The 22,436-nt window shown below is 39.2% G+C and overlaps 1 protein-coding gene across 8 annotated transcripts in view; it reads right to left on the minus strand.

The window, feature by feature from the left end:
- Window positions 1–22,436, minus strand: part of NALCN (sodium leak channel, non-selective) — a 294,176-nt gene that overhangs the window by 232,060 nt on the left and 39,680 nt on the right. The gene's annotated exons all lie outside the window — the stretch shown is intronic.

Below are 22,436 nucleotides of genomic sequence, written 5' to 3' on the forward strand. Positions count from 1 at the left end.
TAGGCATTTTTCTTTTGAAATGGATCTCAAGTACATAATCCCTAAAATCAAATTCTTTTTATGTTTCTCATGATAGACATGGCTTCTGTTCTCTCTGCCCATCTCATTTCTCACTCCTGTGTGATGAGAACATTTCTTGGCATCCTGATAATTTTATCTTCCATCTTTTCTGCCTGTTCGTACTGAGTGTACCCTAAGCTATTCAGTACTCTAAATCTACCTGCAGGTATTCAACTTATAAAAACAACAACAACAAAGCAAGTCTTACATATATGTATGACAACTTCTCAGCTATGAAGAATTTTACAAGACTTGCCTAGTTTCCTCAGATTACAACTCACTAATGTTAATAAAAAGTGAGGACATTATGAATTTGCAACATCCTTAAATAAAATACTTGTTAGAAAATCTCTTGTTGCCATTTGAGGTTTGATTTTAGATTAAGGTTGTTTTTTCCCCCCTAATTTTCTGTTTTAAAAGTAAAATCGCAACTTCTGGGACATTTTCCACGCTGAAGTCATTTGGTTTTTATCTTTATACCTTTTAGACACTTGAGATGCTCAGTAATGCCACAGAGTATGATTCTTGCTGTATACTATTATTTCCAGTGCCATATAAAGTTGTTTTTTTACAGGAGAACTTTAGGATGGGGAAGGAAAAAGTCTCCATTTTTGTATCCTATAAGACAGTTTACTGCCTTTTAAGACACTGATTGTAAGGAATGACTCATTATTAGTCTTTCAGGTTCTTAGAATCTGTCTCAAAGGCTTTTTGTTACCAACTGCAGTCAGGCGTCAGAGCTGTATCCTTGTTCCTGACCGATGCCCTCCATGAACTTATCCACTATTATTTTTGTTTTTTGTTCTCAGAATGGAGGCAGCTATCAACTGTGCCTCTCTTGCTACATCTATTCCTCCTTTTATTTGATTTTAATAGCCTCTTAATCCACTCCCTTGTCCTACATCTTTTTCCACTCTAGAAATACTTTCCCAGGCTTAGAAGAAAGGGTAATGGGATTTGTGAGCCTACAGAGCAGCCCCGTTAATTCTCCATCATGATATAGGTGACAGTATCATTCTATGATGCCCATGTTGTGACCAAGACATTCCTGATTCTGCATTGCCCATTGGTGGTAAGTCCTTCACCCATGACACCTCACTCTTTTCTTTCTTTCCACAAGCCAAATCCTTACTTAGAACATGGCTTCTGCTTAGAATGTTCCCTTGTACCTTTCTGAGTTCTAGATGTTCAGCATCTATACTTTCATTAACTCTGAAATACTACAGCCAAATATCAGACAAAAGTCAAGTATCCAGAACATATATAAGAATAAGGCAAACAACCCAAGAGAAAAATGGGCAAAGCATATATAGACCGGCAATTTACAGAAGAAAAGAAATCTGATTGGCCAACAAACATATGAGAAGACGCCTAACTTGACTAAAACCTCGCTAGTTACTAGAAAGATACATAAATACATTTTCACACCCATTTGATTGGCTAAAATTGAAAAGTTTGACAATATCAAATACTGACATGCTGAATGGAAAAGATATAGTACTCATAGTGCTAGTGGGAGTTTATAGGAGCAATTTGGAAGTACCTATTAAACAAAAAATGTGCATACGTAGCACTTCTATTTACAGGTATCTATTACAGAGAACTATTCACACTGTGTACAAAGATACTCATGCAAGAACATTTAATACTCCACTGTGAGTAATCACACACAAAAAGGAGAAGATGTCTATCAACTGCAGAATGAACAAATAAAATGTTGGACAATTGCAGAATTAAAAATTACCTAGCTGCTAAACTAACTGAAGTAAATGCACATTTATTCATGTGAATAATAAGGAAGCAGCACTATGCATGTTTTATATAAACATATATATGCATACTCATATGCAGGTGAGTTTAAAGTCTGAAAGGGTACAGGGACTTCCCTGGTGGCGCAGTGGTTAAGAATCTGCCTGCCAATGCAGGGGACACAGGTTCGAGCCCTGGTCCGGGAAGACCCCACATGCCACGGAGCAACTAAACCCGTGTGCCACAACTACTGAGCCTGTGTTCTAGAACCCACGAGCCACAACGACTGAGCCTGCGAACCACAACTACTGAAGCCCATGCGCCTAGAGCCTGTGCTCTGCAACAAAAGAAGCCACTGCAGTGAGAAGCCCGTGCACTACAACTTAGAGTAGCCCCTGCTCGCAGCAACTAGAAAAGGCCCACATGCAGCAACGAAGACCCAACACAGCCGTAAATAAATAAATAAATAAATTTATTTTTTTTAAAAGTGTGAAAGGGTACAGATTGAACTCAGAATAATGTTATCTTGGAGATACAAGAGAGGGGGCAAAACTGGACAGAGTCATCAAAAAAGACTCTAACATATTTTAAAAGAATAAAACTATTTCTTATGTAATTGAATTTTTTTTAATTCAAGAAGCATATGGATTGCAAGGCAGATGCTCTGTATTACTAAAGTTTTATAGAAGCCCCTAGCTTTAAGAGTGAAACACATAGAAAAAATACAATATTTATTCATAGATTATAATTCACTATCAGGGCAAATTATACGCCTATAGAATTTTTCCCAACAAATTTATCTTTTACATGATGTTACCTTTGTATCCATTAACTGGTTCTAGTTTCATGGAGTGTCTGTGGATGTATATGAGTGCACGCTTGCATGTGGAATATAGGGAATCCACACAAATGGATTTATAAGTGTATACTTTGAATCTCTCTAGTCTGCAAAGCAGTTGACAATTCACAAATATAGTGATACAAAGTAAAATGGGGCAAATGATAAAAATGTATGAATTGCAGAGTATAAGTTATCTGACAATGTACAACACATACTTTACAGTATGTAATATACTTACAAATGCTAGGCTAGATAGTACATGACTTCATGAGTATCAGTATGAAATTCCTCACTTTGAAGTATGGTTTTATACCATCCCAAAAGAAGAGTAATTTAAAAAATATTTTCAGTCCATTAATTCAGTATCTTTAAATAGACTGTCAAATCATCTGTTTAATGTTTGATGTGCCTTTTATTTGAAGTCTAATATGTCTTGGCAGAAGGAAGGAATTGATGATATATTTTGTTTCATCCCTAAGTTCTATCATTTATGCTTTATGTAGGAACCATTTGTTTAAACTGCTATGTGCTTATTGAAAATAATTTAGTTAAGCATCTCTAAGTGTACATATTTTAAAAGAGGAGTCTGTTTTGTAAATAAATCTTTAAAAATTCTAAAAATGTACTCCTACAAAATAACAATCGTGATTCACCATCTTTATTAACAGTTCCTGATAACTCAATAATATTGTGATTTCAGTTCACATGTTTACTTAACATAAAACAGCCTAAGACTAATTGTATCAGTATACCAAACATCAGTCAACTAATAATTAATTTGGGATTGTAGGCAGTACATCGAGAATCATAAATAATGAATTTGCCAAATTTCTTAGCAGATGACAAGGCTTAAACAACTCATAATTACAGCCCTCAACCATTTGTTTTAACTAGAATAAACGTCTTTGCGTTGTCAAGATTTGCCAAACAAATTACAAATTGACATCACCACCCAATCTGTCCTCAACACTTCTCAATGTGAACAATGCAATGCAACTTTACTAATTCAGCAAAAGTACAATATGTTCTTGGATGCTGTTTCTATAGGTCCCCATTATTATTCCATCTTTTAAAAAATTATTTTTAAGATTGCGTTTCCTTAATGCATGATGATTTTTTTAAAGTCAATAATTAAAAAATAAATAACACCCATAACCTTACGTGGTAATCCTTTCACAATATATACGTGTAACAAATCATCGTGTTGTAAACCTTAGACTTATACAATGTTCTATGTCAATTATCTCTCAGTAAAGCTGTGGGAAACACTAAAAACTAAAAAACAGCGCCTAAAATTATTGGCCTAATTCAAAGGGTAGAACATGAAGTCTCACATGTAAATCTTACCCTCTGCCCACAGCCTCAACAGACTTGGTTCAATTATTACTTAGAATTCACAATCTATAAAAACAGAGCATTTATAATGGAATTTACCTGGGAAGGAAAAATAGGTCTCATGACTTTCCATGAGTTCAGGAAGCATAAAAAAGGGTAATAGTCACATGTACTAACGTGCAAATAATATGTCTGTGTATTCTCATAAATCCTTTTCCTAGGATGCTGACTTTGTGGAGGTCTATCTCTATATTGTCTGAAGACTTGTGTTCGGTAAAATACAGTATTTTCCCAAATCCCTAACTTTATGCTCTGCCATTTTGCTGTAGGTGGTAAGGGAATTGCTGAGACAGGCTCCCCTGTCATATAGAGGCACGTGTCTGCACTGAATACACAGTGCAAGGCTGACTTCATCAAGACGCCCATCACCCAGCAAACTGAAGGAAGTGAAACTCAACCTGTTCATAATTTCATATGATATTAACATTCAGGAAATATATATTATCAATATAACTGTATTTAATCACGCAACCAGAGGGTCAAAATTTTACCAGGGCTAAAATGGCTTACGTACATCATAATTCTATAACTTTTGGTCACCATCAATTTAAATAATTTTAGTACTCATAACATATTTCAACCAGCTCGCAGAGGAGTAGACAATACATATAAAACTCACATGCCCGCACAACAAATATTCAACTCTGATGAAAGTAAATAAAAATAATATGAAGGAGTAACATTTTAGTGGGCTTCGCTTTTATAAAAAGAGAAAAAGAACCATTGAAACTTACCAACACCAAACTTTAAAATATTTTACCAGGTTATGTAGTAAATACATTTTAAATACATTTTGTTCTCTAGCAGCATTTTTTTTTTTTGGACAATTACCATTGGGCTTGCTATCCTTTTCCTCAAAGGATTAAACTTCTGCACAAGCTGGTCCCTGGCAATATCACCACCTCACCTGTCTGCCCACAGCTTCATGGAGGCTGAAGTCTGTATAGTACTGATCAATTTGGAATACGATTGAAAGGCATGAATCTTCCACGCGAAACAGTACAGACTACAGACAAGAAATGAGCAAGTAGGTTGATTTTAGGCAATCTCTCAAAGAAATGTATAAACAGAGATGACCACAGGCGCTAACACTTGCCAAGAAGCTACACTTGACCTACAGCATAATTGTTACACTGAAGGGCTGCCCTGGATGTTAGGGTAGCTGACATGGGTGAAAGTATCTCTCACAGTGCTTGGCACAATGAAAGCACTGAGTCTCTTCCCTCACTAACAAGCTTAATGGTCACTGTACAACACAACAATTCATAAGTCCTCTTGAATCATGCCACTCGCCCTGTTTTGAGCTGTTCTGCCAGCTGCTGCCCTTGATTCCAGGCTGTCTGCCTTCAAGACTTTCCTCCCAGCTTCCATTTCCAGTGGCCCAGGGCCCTCTCCATCCCTCTGTAAAGGTCTCAGTCAAATATGCTTTTCCCTACCAGCTGCCCCTTTCCTTTGTGCATCTTCCAGGCCACTGCCACCTGCTTTCTTGTGGCTGACTTTCTTTTTAGCTTTTGCAGACTAGTCTCAGACAGCTGCAAGTTAATGAACCCCTCAGCCTCCAGGAGACTCCCCTTAGGTTCAAATGGGGTGTGGTCAGGACACAAGAGCCTAAGAAGATGTTAAGATGTGTCATCCATTATTTTGACTCAATTTCTGTTCACTCTGGCCTCATTTTACAGAGCTTATAGAATTCAGTTCACCTCCACCAACAAAAATGAGCACAAGGCCCTCCTTTTAAACTGATTAAGAGAAGAAAACAGTTTTGTTTTAGAAACTTGCTTGAAATTTGAGCAACTGATCAAATTCTGCTGATGCCTAAATGGTCTTTTCTTATTGTATTTTGGCCTACATGTTTCCTCTTTAAAAAAACTCAATGGAAAATCCTGTTTGGCAACTGATTTCTTGAAATCTAGTACTATGCGTAGGCTAACCAAAAAAATTTAAGTACAGAACTGGGAGTTCCAGAGCCTAAAACAAGTCAGCCCTTAATAAGGAAATCAACATATAAGCAAGTGTGAATTTTCAAAAAAAAAGAAAATATAATGTCATCCATCTCTGGTTCTGCATTAGCATACTCCTTGTGCCTACCAGTGCTAAAAACAGCACCTAATGTATAGTAGGTTCTCAATAAATACCTGCTGAATGAATGAATGAGTGAATGAATGAACATCAGAGGACTACCTACAGTCCTTGCTTGAGTATTGCTCAGAGATGGAGACTGCATATCTCAGGTCTTCCAGAACATTCCTGATATCAAAAGTCCCAATAAAAACACAACAGAGTGGTGAGCAAATTACATCTCCCAAACTACCTCAGTCTTCAGAAATGCTGCTTATGCAATCCGTTTAATTTTTGGACGATACAGCATATAGTAGAGAGGAGTGCTTTAGAGTATGATTTAGTTGGGTTGACTTGAGTCTGAATCCCCAACTTGCCAAATGCTACATGAGCTTAGGCATGTTGCTTATATCATGACCCCCAGTTTCCTCTTTGGTAAATTGAGAGTTTTTCAATTATATGCGGCTGCATAACAAACCACCACAAAACATACTGGATTCAAACAACCACCACTGATTAGTTCATGATTCTCTGGAAGCAACTGGTCTAGGGTCAAATAGGCGATTCTTTGCTGGTCTCACCTGGGTCACTCATACGGCTGTTGTCCAGAAGGTCATCTGGGGTCACAGAGTCTGAGAAGGCTTCACTCACATATTGGGGCAAGCACCTGCTGTCAAGTGGGGGGCCTCAGCTCCTGTCCACACAGCCTCTCATCCTTCTCTAGGCTACTTGCCCTGAGCATCTCAGAGCAGCACTCCAACAGGCAAGACAGGAAGCTGCTGGGAATCTGGAGGCCTTGCCTCCAAAGCTTATACAATGTCACTGCATCACATTTTCTTGGGCAAAGAAATCACAGGCACCAGATTCAAGGGGAGGAGAAAGACTCCACCTTTGATGCGAGGGGGAGCAAAGTCCCAGGGCAAATGGGGCGTGTGTCCAGGGATAGGTGGATGTCACTCTGCCCTTGCAGATAATTTACTAGAAGAAGTAATCGGTGAGTTATCTGAACATTTAAAAAGGCAATACTTTAAAGGGGCTATAAATGGTATTTTATTTTGTTTTTATTAGTCTTTTGTAAGCATAATGATCTTTTCCCCTTCTTTCACTCATTTCAGTAATGTTTTCTGGCTAAAACAAGGCATTGGAGAATAACTGTTAGTATTTTGATTCTGATTTTCTAAGCAGTGTCTTTAACCACTGAGGCTCTTACCCCCATTTAATTAAGGAATACCCATTTAATTAAAACAATCAAGGTTCATTAGGTTCTATGTCTAGCCTATCACTCATTCTTCAAAAATGTCTTACTTAACGTCAATGACAGATTCAAGGAACATAGTCTGTGTACTTGAGAGACCACAGAAAGGAGATGACTTTCAGGGGTGTATACAACCAGGGTAACTTTTCTTTCAAAATTTCATGTTTAGAGTTTAAGGGGCTTTGAATCAGGGAAGAAGAGTCTAGATTTTATCACAAATCTACATAAAAATAAGAGATGTGTTGCACCTCTGAGCTTCCCAAGTCTAAGGGATGTAAGAAGAGGTGAATATAAGGATTGCCAAGGATTCCAGGCATCTGTGGGAAGATATAATTAAAAAAAAGAAGCACAGGCTGAGTAGTTTTTCCTACTGTTAGTCTAGTCTAGGGGTTGGCAAACTTTTTCCGTAAAGGATCAGATGGTAAACATTTTGTCTATATGGACCACAGCATTTCTGCTGGAACTCTAGAAATTCTGCTGTATTGTCAGAAAGCAGCCATGGACCATAGGGAAACAAACGGACACGGAGTTGCAATAAAATTTTATCTACAAAAACAGGCAGTAAGCAGGATTTGGTTCACAGGCCGGTGGTTTGCAGATCCTAGTCAGTTGTAAACATACAACTTCAGCACTGCTCTAACTCTTTAGAAGACCTGTGAGGACAAAGCATCTCAGCTTAGAGATGGCTTTACTGGCAGCATCTTTAAGCAGGGCAGGAAATAGGAAAACATTTTTCAGAATTTTATTTCCAATGAAGATGTACACGGAGGAGACAAAACACCAGTAAACAGAACATATACCAGCACAGTAAAATGTGAGTATATGTTAAATTGTGTTGTATGATCATGAATGCTTTGCTAGGACTAAAAGGAGGTAAGCTGATGCCATGGAAATAATATAGATAATAAGACAGATACGAATGAGGTTTGGTCCTATTCCTCCCACTTTCTAACTGTGTGACTTTAGAATAGTTTGCTCTATAATTCATTCATTCATTTAGCTGATAACTATATATTTAATAAAAGTGATCATTATAATCATAGCTAAATTTTACTGAGGACTCATTAGGCATGAGGATGAGAATAATCTAATCTTCCTGCTACCCTCTGAGATATGTATGATATTTATCCCGATTTTAAAGCACAGAGAGGTAAGTAACTGTCCTATGTCACCCACGAATGAGATGCAGACTCCAACCTGAAACTGAGTCTTTCCCTTCCTCAGGTTAGAAACACATCTACAAGCGCCAGAGAGCTTTCTTCCCCGGGGGGGAGTCACCTCCCTCTTCCCAGCACAGTTTTGATAAGCAGGGTTCCTGTATTAGAACTTGCAGCCCCAGGAGAGGTGGGAGTCGCCTTTCCTCTGGCCCTACTGGCCTCGAGGGAAGAGCTGTGTTAGGGCTTTCCTAAATGACATCATTCCTTTTTGCTCCAACTGATTAGATGGTGGAATTAATTTAATTTCATAGAGAGTCCAGGGAATTATGTTCCACTGACTGCCATCACCAGCAGGGAACGTTTCCATGACTGTCAACACAAGGCTTCTCTGCTGGTCTGCTCACTTTTGTTTCACAGGAGTATGTGGCTTAACGTGGAAGCTGCTTAATTTCAGTGAACAAAGTACTTAAAGGCTAGAGTCATATTTGCATTAAATTTACATTTTCAATCAAAAGGTTTCCACAGAATGTTGATTGAAAAAGGCAATGTGTCTAATATAAAATTTTCCTAAATGTGATCAACCTGTCCTCAAAGGCAATAATGAGCTCACAGAGAGTTAGGAAGGAAGAACAGGAAGCTTTGCTTCTCCTGGAGGACTGAATGAGCTAATTGGGAAGACAGGGGTAAAACACACACATACACATACACACACACACACACGCACACGCACTCACCCTAGTGGGAAACAAATCCAAGTAAGCACTGACTTTATGCACAAACCTTGGTGTCATGGTTCAGACAGAGGGAGATAAATGCTGCTAGTGCAATGGGGAAGCTACTGGAAAGGAGGCCTGGAAGGTGAGTCCCAGACTGACAGGGCCAGTAGGAGGGAGGCATTCCAGGGAGAATGGAATGAAGAATTCAAAGAAAAGAGAATGAACTGCTGGTGTTCAGAAGAGGACAGAATACAACACAGCCTATGTTATTTTTTTTTACTTCCGTATCTATGCATATTGGAAAGGAATACCTTATACTTTGTGAAACTCACTCTCACAAAATAAGGGCTGGACTGTGAATTTATTTTGAGAAATAAAGCATGAGTTATCTATTATGTTAAAACTGTGCATACCCTTTGACTCAGAAATTGTTCTAGGAATCTGTTCTTAGGAATACTCACACAGGGCTGGTGGCACAGTGGTTAAGAATCTGCCTGCCAATGCAGGGGACACAGGTTCGAGCCCTGATCCGGGAAGATCCCACATGCCGTGGAGCAACTAAGTATATGCATCACAACTACTGAGCCTGTGCTCTAGAGCCCGCAAGCCACAACTACTGAGCCCACGTGCCACAGCTACTGAAGTGTGTGCGGCTAGAGCCCGTGCTCCATAACAAGAGAAGCCACCACAATGAGAAGCCTGCGCACCGCAACTAAGAGTAGCCCCCGCTCGCTGCAACTAGAGAAAGCCCGTGAGCAGCAATAAAGACCCAGTGCAGTCAAAAATAAAAATTAATTAATTAAAAAAAACCATTCACTTTATTAAAAAAAAGAATACTCACACACATGCACAGGACATGTGTGTGTATGAGTGGGTATATTCAACACAGAATTACTTGTAGTAACACACTGAAAATCACTTAGGTGTCTATTGGTAGGGAAATGGTTACAGGTGTTTTATTAAATATCATGAAACATGAAGATGAAAGAAGGAAAGAAGAAAGGAAAGAGAGAAAGGGAGGGAATTATATATGGCAGAATTTATTACTTTCATTAAATCTCATGTTATTTGAGATTTTTTAATTTCTCAAATTATTTTTTAATTTCTTATTTTAAAATTTCTCTTGTGTTTATTTTTTTCACATCTTTATTGGAATATAATTGCTTTACAATGTTGTGTTAGTTTCTGCTGTATAACAAAGTGAATCAGCTATACATATACATATATCCCCATATCCCCTCCCTCTTGCGTCTCCCTCCCACCCTCCCTATCCCACCCCTCTAGGTGGTCACAAATTGAAGCATTATTTTTATAATCTACAAATACTTAACATATAACTATAAGCATGCTAATTTCTTGGAAACCACTAGATATTTCCAATGAGTACTGTCTTCTATGTATCATGTGAAAAAAATCATCACTTCATGCCCTCAGAAATCCACTTTCAAAATTCCTTCTTTCACTGTCCAATGAAAAGTCACTCTAGCAGCTGCCTTTTCTAATCCATTCAGCAAGAACTTCTGAACACCTATCTGCTACATACTAGACAGTGTATATCTTTTTTTAAAATCATGTCTGCAATTTCTATCTTTACACCCCCTTTTTTCCTAATATTCTGAATATTTATCTGCATATCTAATTTTAGTTTAAATTAGTCTGTGACACTGTCAGAATCTAATGAAACCCTAAGACTTAGTTCCTTTAGAGAACCTCGAGCACACACTTTTGCATGTAACCTGAGGGCATTTATGATGACTGAACCCAGGGATAAAACATTGGTATTTGACCAAACACTCTCATAACTATTTCTCTTATTGAAGCGTCTGGATTTTATCCTCTATTTAACAAAAATACATTGTTTTCCCTGTCTCATGATAAAGGAATTCCTTCAGAGATCAAGTAGAGAATTATCAAAGATTAAAGTAAGCACTTTTGGTTGAATTCTAGTACCCTAGTTTTCTCTTCTACATGTGTTTTCATAAAAATCAGTAAATAATTCCAGTAGCAATGCAAAACATAAAGATTAATGCAGGGGAAATGACCCTTTGGTGCTTTTTCATGAAGTATTATAAATCTCAATTACATAATTTACAGATTAGTCTTTACTGTGTCTTTTTTGCAACTGCAATAAAAATGTACATTCTGTAATAAATCATAGTTATAGATACAGAATAATTTTCTATTTTCTATTCATTTGTAAAGTTTTCATCTGATATCACATACAGCCACATGAAATATGTTTTAACATCATTTAAATCTGAGGAATCAATTTTTAGCAGCAGCATCAAGGCAGTTCAATTTACATTCTATTATGATCTGAATAAAAGTAATTTCCTTTCACCACATTTTATGTCATTTAATGTCAGATGTAATAAGAGACCGATTATAAAAATAATAGCATGCCAGTAGACAAAAACATAGGAAGGAATTTTAAAGTAAAGCAAATCCTAAAACTGAAACATTAGACTGTGTAGGTGGATTCACTGTCAATCCTCCTACAGGAAAATACAGGGGTAATTCCAAGCACCGAACACCACCAGGGATGAAAATAACCACTGATGTTATTTCTCATCAATATTTAATAAACCTGATTTATGACTCACACAGGGAGCTGAGTTTATATCTTGTAGCCAATACTACCCAAAGTTAAATGAGGAAAATACCACAAAAGTAAGTAACAGCTAAAATATATTACCCCTTGGAGAAAAATGCTAGTCCCAAGTTTCAGTTTCCATAGTAGCCTTCTTCAGAAGTGACTTGGGAGTATCTGTATAAGAATCTAGCAGGCTGCAGTCTACTCTAATTTTTTCATTTTATTGAAAGGCCCAATTAATTTATTGTTGCCAGAAAAAAATTTACAAAAATTATAAGTCATCCCTTAAGTTTGTATTTGCATTCAAGACTCACATTTGGACTTCTGTGACGCTGATGATCTGTGGTTTTTCTACCTCATATTTTTAGGAGGGCTTTTTAAATTTTGTTTGTTTGTTTTTTTGCGGTACGCGGGCCTCTCACTGTTGTGGCCTCTCCTGTTGCGGAGCACAGGCTCCGGACATGCAGGCCCAGCGGCCATGGCTCACGGGCCCAGCCACTCCGCAGGATGTGGGATCTTCCCGGACCGGGGCACGAACCCCTGTTCCCTGCATCGGCAGGCGGACTCTCAACCACTGCGCCACCAGGGAAGCCCTAGGAGGGCTTTTTTATTTTAAGAAGAGCTTTATGGTTTTTATTATTTTTTTATGAAGAGGACAAATAAGTTAAATATTCTTTACTAATATGTCTAATAAAGAAATTAACTAATATGCATTTTCAAAATCAACTTAAATAAAACTGTTGGTTAATTTGCAGTATTTAGAAGGCAAAATTAACAGCTGCCAAATAGTGAGTCATGGGTATGAAATGTATAGGGTGGGGAACATAGTCAATAACTATGTAATATCTTTGTCTGGTGACAAATGGTAACTCGATTTATCGCGGTGATTATTTTGAAACATATAGAAATATTGCATCACTATGTTGTATAACAGGAACTAACATAGTGTTGTAGGGCAATTATACTTCAAAAACCAACCAACCAACCAACAAACTCATAGCAGACGAGACCAGATTTGTGGTTACCAAAGGCAGGGGTAGAGGGAGAGAGAATTGGATGAAGGTGGTCAAAAGGTATAAATTTCTACTTATAAGGTAAATAAGTACTACGGGTAAATATAATGAACACTACTGTATGTTATATATGAAAGTTGTTAAGAGGGTAAATCCTAGGAGCTCTCATCACAAGAAAAAAAAGCAAATTTAAATACTCATATCTCAGAAAGAGAAAGTTAAGTTCAAATACACAGGAGAAGTTGACGCATGTAGGTGTAGATTACAAATAGTAAATAGATGTATCACAGTAGAATTTTGAATTTAGTTCAAATAAGTATGAACCTGACTGCAATGTACCAGATAACATATTTTGTTACTTTCAAAGTTTTCTCCCACATCTCTAGTCAATGTGCCTACAATCTCACTTTGTATCAAAAGCATATTTACTCATTTTTGCTATTGCCTCTAATCCTTGACCAAATGTCCATAGCTCGGTAAGTATCTCGTAAAACTGCATGGCTGCCCAGGTATATTCTTTTTGTTTGTTTTGTTTTTAAATTTTTTTTTTTTTTTTTTTTTATGCGTTACGCGGGCCTCTCACTGTTGTGGCCTCTCCCGTTGCAGAGGACAGGCTCCGGACGCGCAGGCTCAGCGGCCATGGCTCACGGGCCCAGCCGCTCCGCGGCACGTGGGATCCTCCCAGACCGGGGCACGAACCCGCGTCCCCTGCATCGGCAGGCGGACTCCCAACCACTGCGCCACCAGGGAAGCCCTGTTTTTAAATTTTTTATCTTATATTGGAGTATAGTTGATTAACAATGTTGTGTTAGTTTCAGGTATACAGCAAAGTGATTCAGTTATACATACACGTGTATAGATATCTGTTCTTTTTCAAATTCTTTCCCCATTTAGGTTATTACAGAGAATTGAGCAGAGTTCCCCGTGCTATACAGTAGGTCCTTGTGGGTTATCTATTTTAAATATAGCAGTGTGTACATGTCAATCCCAAACTCCCAATCCATCTCTCCCTCCATTCTTATCGATTGTTTATTATGTATCTGGCATCAGGCAAAAGGTTTTCCATCCCTTGTGTTTTTTAATTCTCAAAATAAATCCATAAGGTATCATTATTCCCAATTGGTAAGTGACAAGAAAGAGATGAGAAAGAATTGATTCGCCCACAGTCACACACACAGGCCACAGTTGGGAGCCAAGGCCTACTGCATTCTTCCCATCTGGTAACCATAAGTTCATTCTCTAAATCTGTGAGTCTGTTTCTGTTTTGTAAATAAGTTCCTTTTGTTTTTTGTAGATTCCACATATGATATTTGTCTTTCTCTTCTGCCTTACTTCACTTAGTATGATAATCTCCGGGTATATTCTTTTTACGTTGAAATTCGTCCACATAATGAACACAGATCACACACCAACTCCCTTGCAAGGGGCTAGATTCAAAGGCAGAGACCAGCCCCGAGTGGCCCTCGGTTTGCAGTGGACATGACCCTTCTTCACACTCATCCCTGTGTCCTCAAGACTTCAGGATGAGAAGGCAGGATGTCTGGTGGATTATTACATTGGAGAACATGTCTCCTCTCCCACCATCATGAGACTCTACAATGGACCAGCCATCCTGACAAGCCACAGGGAATGGCGGTCACTCTTGGCTGACCTCACAGATAAGGCAGAGTTTGCAGACAGAAAACACAGGCTTTGACCTTGGCACACGGGGCAGTAGGCCTTGGCTCCCAACTGTGGCCTGTGTGTGACTGTGGGCGAATCAATTCTTTCTCATCTCTTTCTTGTCACTTACCAATTGGGAATAATGATACCTTATGGATTTATTTTGAGAATTAAAAAACACAAGGGATGGAAAACCTTTTGCCTGATGCCAGATACATAATAAACAATCGATAAATGATAGCAGTAGTTGTCATAAGTAATGACAGTAATTATAATAATAAAGACTGTCTGCTGGACAATGAGTCACCACAAGAACATGGTGTTTGTTATTTCCTGGCTTTACCTTTGATTACGGTATAGCTAGAATAAGGAAAATAGTCCACTATATACGGTCCATGTAGCATTAAAAGCATGTATAATTTGTGTGTGTGTGTGTGTGTGTGTGTGTGGTATGCGGGCCTCTCACTGCCGTGGCCTCTCCCGTTGCGGAGCACAGGCTCTGGATGCGCAGGCTCAGTGGCCATGGCTCACGGGCCCAGCTGCTCCGCGGCATGTGGGATTTTCCCGGACCGGGGCACGAACCCGTGTCCCCTGCATCGGCAGGCGGACTCTCAACTACTGTGCCACCAGGGAAGCTCGCACGTATAATTTAAATGTCTTTTTGATTAGCTATCTTCCAAATGCCCTGTTTATAGATTGATCTTACTTATGGGCTTCCTTTTTCTGATATAAATTGTTTCAATCAGGTTTAGTTCATTCTGACATTTTAAAAATTGAGCTTCTCTTTTTTGTTCTTATGATTCTGAAGGCAAACAACCAAAAAATGCCTGATAGCTATTTATTTCCTAAGCGACCTCCCAGGGTGAATTTTATCATTAAATGACATTCATTGGATTGTTCTATCAAAAGGAAACATGTTTTGTTTTTTACCTGACTGTACAATGAATGGAGAGTTAAAAACCACCACCTGAATAGCTTTGTATTCATCTTCTGTACCCAATTTCTTACCCTCTTTTGAAATATCATGACAAGAAAATTGCCAGTTTCTTGGGCTGTGATTTCCTTCCCACATGTGATGGATTTTGTTGCTGCTTTTTGTTCTAACTGGCACATCACATCTGTTTGCATAGTTGTCCTCTCCACCAGCATTTTACCAAAGGTGAGTGACGCTAACCTCCTACTACAAAATTAAGAATACAGCTAAGCTTTGCAAGGTATTTCTTGAGTTTCCTTCTGAATTAAACACTGATCTGAAATGTAAAAAGGTCTGAGGGAGACAGTAAGTTATAGGGTGAGTCTGCGAATCATGAGGAGGGAGTTTAGCCCCGACTGGTGTGGAGTTCTCTGGAATTCTGACCAGTCTGGCTCTGATGCTCAGTTTCTCCACCTGGAGAACTGTGTCAGTGAGCCACGGGACTGCCTCATCTTTTCCAGCTCAAAGCTCCTCTAATTCCACGTTTAGTGCCGTCACAGAAAACGGCAGTGTCTCGGGTGGTACGTCCTGCATGTTGATGAGCGTGTGGTAAGACACAGGAAGAGACAGGCTGCAAGGGGCGTAAAGACTCAGAAAGCGGAAGTAGACACATTTTCTAAATAGACCAAGTGGATACGATTTGTTTGGTTTTACCTCTACAGCATGGGTTTTTTGGGTGTCCTCTGTCCCCAGACCTTTACACTGCATGCTTACTACCTACATCCACACACACTCGCTTCAATCACAGAATCTGAGTGTCTGCTAAACAGATTCTGTGATCTTCAAATATGTCCTTTCAATAACGTCTATTCCTCAGTAGGCCTGGACCGTGGGGGTGCGGGGTGTCTCAGGTGCACAGGCTAACGTCTTAGAGCGGTGTGTGCATTGAGGTCCTGAAGAATGAGCCACAGGAAAGGTTCCCCTGAAACGATGATGCAGAGGTCTGTAAATGGAAGAGAGGGACAGAGAAGCAGCCAGCATCTCAGTCACCCTTTGACCCAGGGATTTAGGGGAGGACAGAAGACTGAGCTTCCACTGAGTGCTGGAAGCAGTCCAGGAAGCGGCGCAGCCGTGGCTTCTTCTCAGTGCCCTGCCAGATGCCCTGCTTAGGGCTGTGGAAGGAGCATCTGTTGAAAGGCTGCTAAAGACACATGTGGCTGGAATCTGGGGCCCACAAGTTCAAATGCATAGGGCTAAATAAAATTACATATCCGAGCCTTAATGAAACTGTAAAAATTCCACGGTGCAGGCTAAATAGGGATAAGAGACAGGTAAAACACCAGAGTGAGGATAATTTTCAGAGTGGCAAGAGAGGAATAATTGATTAACAAAGACTAAACACCACCAGAATGTAAAGTGGTGCAGCCACTATGGAAAACACTTATGGTTCCTCAAAAAACTAAAAATAGAGTTGCCATATGATCCAGCAATCCCACTCCAGGGCATATATCTGGACAAAACTCTAATTCAAAAAGATACATGCACCCCGATGCTCATAGGAGCACTATTCACAATATCCAGGACATGGAAGCAACCTAAGTGTCCATCAACAGAGGAATGGATACAGAGATGTGGTATATATATACAATGGAATATTACTCAGCCATAAAAAAGAATGAAATAATGCCATTTGCAGCAACATGGATGGACCTAGAGATTATCATATTAAGTGAAGTAAGTCAGAAAGACAAATACCGTATGATATCACTTATATGTGGAATCTAAAATATGACACAAATGAACTTATCCACAATGCAGAAACAGATTCACAGACAGAGAAAACAGACTTGTGGCTGCCAAGTGGGAGGGATGGATTGGGAGTTTGGGATTAGCAGATACAAACTATTATATATAGAATGGATAAACAACAAGGGCCTACTGTAGAGCACAGGGAACTATATCCAATATCCTGTGATAAACCATAATGGAAAAAACCTGAAAAAGAATGTATATATATGTATAACTGAATCACTTTGCTATACAGCAGAAATTACCACAACATTGTAAATCAACTACACTTCAATAAAATAAATTTTTAAAAAAGACTAAACCACCCCAAATATTGGCCCTCTATACACTGATTAGAATGAAGTAAAATTTGAGATATTAGTTAATGGCAGAATAATGCAAAGTCAAGAACACCTTGTTCCCGTCCCCTCCACTCTTCTCCTTTGCTGTAAGATCCTGAACAACCTGAGGGACAAACTGGCTCAAAGAAAAGGGAATAATATCAAACATCGAGGTGCTAATCTGAAAGCATCTATATCCTGCCCTTCTTTGTTAAAGTGGTCACTTATTCTCAAGTAACAGTGATGTATTCCTATTTTGCCACCGTATCTCTAATTTCTAGCTCATCGTGTGTCTGTGCTGTGCCAGACACTATTCTATGTGTAGTTTCTCAGTTGCTTCTGACAACCCTGTAAGGTAGGTCTATCACTCACCCATTTCACAGATGAGGAAATCGAGGCAAGAGAGGTTCATTACTTTCCCAAGGTCACCACGCTAGTATACAGTACAGCCATGATCCAAACCCCAAGGCCGTTATTTTAAGTTTGAATTTTTTCTAAAGTCGTTTTTGACTTTGTAATGCATTTTCATGGCAAGTATCCTTATGCCTCCATTGCTGGATTCATATATTGTATAAAATGATACTTGTTTTTTACTGCTAAGTATAAACATCCACATCATCACCCTACCTCCCCTGTTGATCTTGTCCTCTGTTCCACACAATCACAGTTTGTAATATTTACACTATAGTCTGTAAATCCTACAGTTGTATTAGCTTTGTTCTTACAGTGAATACATACTAAAGACCAGGCCCATGACCAGTTATTCTTGATTGGCTGAATGGCTTCAAGAAGACTTCATGTAAAATGAAGTCTCGGAATTCTTGCCTCTTCAAAAATAATCAAAAAGGGTTTGACACATTCTTTCCCTAAGGACCCTGGAAGCATTGTGACGTTATATCTGAGAGCTGAATATTGACATGAAGTTTCAGGCCCCTCTGATGGTCCGCCTTAGAACTGACTTGATCTTTCCTTTTTTTTTCAAGATACCCAATGGATGCTTTCTTTAGCTTTGAATTCTAGCATCTTTACTAAGATAGGCCTAAGTGTTGACTGTTCTCTGTCAATTTACTGAGTCAGTTTGTACCCTTTTAATGTGTATATTTAAGTCTTCTTTTTCTGCAATTCTTTTTTTTTTTTTTTTTTTTGCGATACGCGGGCCTCTCACTGCTGTGGCCTCTCCCGTTGTGGAGCACAGGCTCCGGACGCGCAGGCTCAGCGGCCATGGCTCACGGGCCCAGCCGCTGCCGCGGCATGTGGGATCTTCCCGGACCGGGGCACGAACCCATGTCCCCTGCATCGGCAGGCGGACTCCCAACCACTGCGCCACCAGGGAAGCCCCTCTGCAATTCTTTTGAGCTATATATATCTTGAGTATTTTTTTTTTCCATTTTAAATATACTGAAAGGCACATCTTTATAGAAATGGTCCTGATTCTTTTTTATTATCCTTCACCTTTGACATTGATTTTGACAGCACCAGATATTTGTCCTGTTTCACGTAGGGAAGGGTGAAGTTATGCTGTGGGGTGGAAGTGAAGATTTTCACAAGTTGGGTGTGTATCGGTGTTGCTTCAGTGGTTCACACTCTGCATGCACGCTAGAATCACCCGGAGAACTTTTTAGAGCCATCTGTGCCTTCAGTCACTGTAAGGTTTCGATTTAATTGGCCTGAGAATGATGCTTGAGAATCGGTGAGGTCATCGTAAGGTAGAGCCAGATTTGCAAAGCTGGAGTCTTTCCCTCATCCTAGTCCATGCTGATCAGCCGTCTTGGGGTGCCCACAGCTCTCTCTCTCCCAGCTGCCTGCAGAATAAGGGCCTCTCCTCTGTGATGCCACATGGAATTCCAGAAAACTCCTACCATCAGCTACACAGTGATGCCCTGACTCGAAGAGAGGACTATTCTGCTTCTGTGGGAACACTGGTCATTTTATTTCATTTTACTTTTATTTTCTATAATTTAATTTTTATTGTTGAATTTTTAAACTGAATGAACGATGAACACTGGTTGTTGTAGAACGCCAGTCTTCTTTCGGCTCTGAGGTCCTCAGTAGCCAGTCTTTTCGGGAAGTTTTCTGTTAGACACCTGGCCCTCTGATATTGGGGTTTACAGTTATAAACTTTTCAGAGTCCTTAAATATGGAAACTGCATTTCTGTTTCTCAGTATCCTTGATGTTTGAATGATTTTAGAGACGAAAAGGTCTCTTTACTCCGCAATCTTACAATAGGGGCTCTTTATAATTTTTTCTACCTAATGACTCTGGCTCTTAATACAGTTTTAAAAATTGAGTTTTTCAACATCATCAATATTAAATTTTAATGAGACATGAAGCTAATATAAATAAAATTTTATAAATGCTTGAAATTCAATGTATTGCATGATAATTTGGACTAGTAAGAAAAGGAAACATGCTCCTTTTAAATTAATCATGATTACTTATATAGAGAGTACACTGGGCAAATTTAAATACACAATTAGGTACCTAATTATGTTCTAAATTTAGCTGCATGCAGAAAGAGATGATCACATATGCCTAATAAAATTAATTTCCTCATTTTGGTGAAACATTGTCTTTTGTTTCCATAAGAACTTTCAAAATAATCTAAAACACTAGTTTGTGTATCTACATAGATACATAATATCAGGAAATAGTTACCAATTTCAATCTAAACTATAGTGACCATGTTAACATTTTTTGATTATAGTTCAAAGCCAACATTTTCATTATCTAACCATTAGTGCTACAATGATGCTGAATTCAATCATCGTCTGAGAAAAAGAAGCAAATAGACCAAATTAAGCTTGTATAGAAAGGGAAGTCATGAGGAAGAATGAACACTGCCAACAAAAGCAGACGAAATCAGGGAAAAGAACAATGAGAAAACAACTTAATTCTCTATTATGGCTCTACATCCTAATACAAATATGACGTGTCACCTACGAATTCAAAAGGGCACATACTTTGGTCCATTAGTAAATATTTATAAAGGGTTTCCTACCAAGCAGGCATTGCTCCAGGCCCTGGAGACATGAAGATAAAAAGATGTGCTTCCTGTTTTCCAGGAGCTTAAATCCTTGGGAGATCAATGTGCAAATAAACAGTAGAGCTACAGTAAGATTACTGCCTTTGTGGGAGCTTACCACCCTCCAGGGCAATTCCCTCCTACAACTGGGCTTCTTAAGCCCACATGCTTTAGAAGGAGACTTCCTTGCTCAAAGAGATATTGTCCCCTACATTAGTTGAAGCTACTGTAAGTCACAGTGAAAAAAAAGATAAATCCACTTTAATATAATGCAGCAGTTGGAGTTTAGGCACAACTGCTGCATTTAAAACGGTCAGGGGGAGATTTGATTTAGCAACATGATTTTAAAGGCTTGGAGATTTCTAGTGCAAGGACAGCCTAATTCTTGAATGCTGGCCACTCTCCATACAAGACATGGGCACACTCAGCCCCTAAAAGAAAGAGCAACAGGCTCTCACCAGTCATGCATTCTAGTCCTGCCCTAGCTTGGAGCTTGCTCCAAGCAGGTTACTAAATCTATAACGTATCTCATCTCCCACACCACACCTGTGATTTCCTGCTCATGCCTGAAAGTCACTGGCATAATCTTTGCACTTTTGAGACAGGGGGAAGGATGTAAGATTGGTTCCAAAGCCAGGGAAGTATAAGAGAGACAGCAAATTAAAATGCTTTACCTCTGTTGGCTTCTAAATTTTTATGAACCAGAAAACTGTATCATTGGCCAAAAGAAGAATGCCCATCTAACTATCAATACAATGCTGGAGATTTACTATGAGAGCATACTAAATATATAAGAATAAAATTTAGGGATTTATTTTCAAAATGCACTCTTTAAAAATACCAACTATTTATGTTTCTTTCAGCCCAATTTCAGTATTATATTCAGTCCAAAGGCTGTAGCCTTGTGGTTTAGTTCATATATCTAGAACATATTCCTCACTCAGTGCAAGATCTTCACATGTTCTTTCTGAAATTCAAACACTTATCCCAGAGTTCATTATGCCATCCTGCATAACACTATCCAGGAGCTGCTACGACCGAAGGCCAGGGTGGGAATAGGATTTATCAGCCACTCTGTCTGATGTGTGAAGGTGGATGGGCTGGGTTTGAACCAGTTTCCCTCCTGGGTAGACAGGGGTGATGCACTCTTTCCTGGCTATGAGATCCCCATTGTACAGCTGGCCCATTAAAAAGTGAAATCACACCAAAAGACAGATTAAAAATAAGGAGATTTGGCTTCCAAAAGAGCACAGCCACCATCCCGTTACACACTGAAAGACTTTCCTCTTACGACCTGGGTAAAAGTGTCTAGAACTCTCTTAAATGTACCTGGGCCTTAAAACTTCAAGAAAAAATTAAATTTTTTCAAATGACTCCAACAATTCTGCTATGGATTGAATGTTTACGTCCACTCCCTCAGCCCCTGCCATTCATATACTGAAGCTCTAACCCCTCAATGTGATGGCATTAGGAGGTGGGGCCTTTAAAAGTTGATTTGGTTTAGACCAGGTTGTGAGGCGTGGGGTTCTCATGATGGGATTAGTGTCCTTATAAGAAGAGACCAGAGAGCTTTCTCTCCCTCTCTCCCCACTCTCTCTCTTTCTCTTCCCCCCAACCCATCCCATAAGCACACAGAGAGAAGACAGTCATCTGCAAGCCAGGGAGAGGGGTAACCAGACCTAACCATGGTGCCTCCTGATCTCAGACTTCCAGCCTTCAGACTGGTAAGAAGTAAATTTCTGTTGTTATGCCACCCGGTCTATGATATTTTGTTATGGCTGCCTGAGCTGACTGAGACAAATTCTCAGAGCATAAAATAATTGTTTAGAATCCCATGTTTTTTTGCTTCAATCGTGAAAGATGTGCAACTTG

This window comes from Phocoena sinus, chromosome 18, assembly GCF_008692025.1.
Source record: "Phocoena sinus isolate mPhoSin1 chromosome 18, mPhoSin1.pri, whole genome shotgun sequence".
Classification (NCBI taxonomy): domain Eukaryota; kingdom Metazoa; phylum Chordata; class Mammalia; order Artiodactyla; family Phocoenidae; genus Phocoena; species Phocoena sinus.